The following is a 2833-nucleotide window of genomic DNA, read 5'->3' on the forward strand; positions in this document are numbered from 1 at the left end:
CCCTATAGAAAGTCTGTTGGATCATCGCCTCAGTCATGTCATTGTTAGGGCAATCCTTCACCATTGTTCTATATCGTTCCCAGATCTCGTGCAATGGTTCCGTTGGCATTTGCTTGAAGGCTATAATTTCATCCCGAAGAGCTGCCATATGACTTGGAGAAAAGAACTTGGCAATGAATTTGTCCGCCAATTCATCCCATGTGTGAATAGAATGATTTGGAAGCCTTTCTAACCAGTCCAACGCTTTACCCCGAAGAGAAAACGGGAAAAGCCTCAATCTCAACGCATCCTCTGACACGTTTGTTTGTTTGCCGCCCCAGCAAGTATCTACGAACCCCTTCAAGTGCTTGTATGCATTTTGGTCGGAGGCGCCCGTAAAATATCCCCTTTGCTCGAGCAAGGTCAACATGACATTTGTGATTTGAAAGTTCCCCGCCCGGATTCGGGGAGGAACAATGGCACTCGCGTACCCTTGATTCAGAAGAACTCTTGGGACTACTCTTGGCGGTGGCGGAGGAGGTTCTGGAATAGGATTGTTGTCATTTGCGTTGGCCGGACGGCCTCTTCGTGGAAATTGAGGTGGTATAACTTCCTCGGGTTCAAGATCATCTACCTCCTCCCCCGCATTCACGTTTCCAAGAGGGTCGTTTGCGTTGAGAGCCATAGTACCTGATTGATCGACACAAATAGAATTAGTAAACAAGAAGGAAGGAGAAGCAAAACACAAAACTAGCTACACAGATAGTCAACACCGTAAGCTCCCCGGCAACGGCGCCAAAAAGTTGATCGCGGCCGTCTCAACACTACACAATGGTAGGAAGAGTGGGTAGCAATAACTAATACCCGAATAGTGGATCGGGGTCGAATTTCCACAGGGAGCTTGAATGGAGTTGTATTGCCTGTTTGGCCTAGAATGCGTTTGTACTTCTAATTGCACTCCTAACATTTTTGGGGGTTTTTATATTTAAAACTACTATTGTAAACTAAGGATTAAAGCTAAAGTATGCTAAGGAAATATTGCTAAGTTGTGCTTAATATAGGAAAAAAGCACTAGGGTCGTGACACTACCTAGGTGGCTAGCTAACGGGTCGAAGCTACTAAGGGGAGATTGATAAATCTGGGTTTATTGCAGTAGCCGTTGCGCAAGTGCACTCATTCTCACACCTCCCGGTAGAGAGAACGATTTCTCCCAATTGACTCTCTCGAGACCAATTAGGTAGGCCAATTAGACCGGGCAACTAGGGCTCAAGTAGGGTAGTTACTCTTTCGAGGTTTAACCCGTTACTCTCATGGGTCCATCCCAATTCCTTGTTGGGTTAACTTTTAGGGTCATATGACTCTCTTTCTCAAGAAGAGTTAGACCCACTAAGCTTGAATTCATGTTTGCAACCACAAATTCTAGATTGAAACACAAAATCAACCCAAATAACAAATACCCAATCTCAATCTCACCCTAGAATGCAACACCCATTAATTACCCACACTAGGGTTGAGCCACAACCCTAGCTAATGGGTTTAGCTAGACATAATTAAAGAAGAAACAGTAGAGGTAGATGATGAAAATAACATAATGATTGATTACTAATTAAAAACTATGATATTGAAGAGGAAAATTGCCAAAATAGGCTACACAATGGTTCTCACGAGCGCAGCCCTTGTTCAGAATCTAAAAACTTCCCTAAAAATGGTAAAAGATCTATTTATACCGAGCTGGAAATTTTAGACAAAAATACCCCTGCGGGGTCAGCGCGAACCGCGCAAAAAGGTAGCGCGGCCGTGTAGGCTCTTTGAACTCTAACATTTCATCTTCTGAAGTTGGGGGCCGCGGACCGCGCACAAATGTAGCACGGCCGCGGCGGAGGGTCGGCGCGGACCGCGCAGGAATGGGGCGCGACCGCATATCTTGATTTGGACAAAATTCCATGTCTCTGAATCTCCCTCACGCGGACCGCACTGATATGTAGCACGGCCACGTGAGACTTAGGCCTTTTCTGAACTTCCCTTGCGTGGACCGCGCAGGAATGGGGCGCGATTGCGTGGCTTGCACCTCAAATTACCCCTCTCTGAATCTCCTAGCGCGGCCGCGTGGCATATCAGTGCGGTCCGCGCTAGGTCTTCCTGTTCCCCACTTCACTTGTTCTTGACACTTGGCAGGTTTCACTCCCTTTTGAGCCGATCTTTGACATTTGTCATCTTGTCGCTCAAACCTGCAATCAAGCGCAACTTGTAAGCCTTTTGGGACTAGTTTGTGGCAATTTGTAACAAAAGCAATAGCACGTAAGGGGTATAATTATGGTAAAATCCTAGCTTATCAGCTCCTCAACTTGCTCACCCTCTCTGTCTACATCCCCCAAAGGCATATTTTCGGGATCATTGTTTGCCGCCATGGCTATACCTAAAATTTGTCACACAAGTTAGTAACACGGAAGGAAAAGAAGATATTCCATAAACGAACCCAAATATATAGCTAACACTATTTTAACTCCCCGACAACGGCACAAAAAATTGATCCACGTCCAATATGCACTCAATAGTGAGTGGAAACGATCGTTGGAATAATAGTACCCAACAAGAGTCGAGGTCGATTTTCACAGGGAAATACAAAAGGTGTTAGGAGTATACACTTGAAGAGAGTGAATGGATTAATTAAATTTGCACTTCCACAATAGGTTTTGAATTCTACTTCTACTATTAATCTAACAATTGTAAGCTAAGGGAAAGAAACTAGAAACGAATGATTGTTTTTTATGTTTTTCAAAATAGTTAAAAAGCCTAGGGATGTGACCATAACTTAGGTGTTTGCCTAATGGGTTAAATACGTTAATACTTGTTT

This window comes from Nicotiana attenuata, unplaced genomic scaffold (genome assembly GCF_001879085.1).
Source record: "Nicotiana attenuata strain UT unplaced genomic scaffold, NIATTr2, whole genome shotgun sequence".
Lineage (NCBI taxonomy): Eukaryota > Viridiplantae > Streptophyta > Magnoliopsida > Solanales > Solanaceae > Nicotiana > Nicotiana attenuata.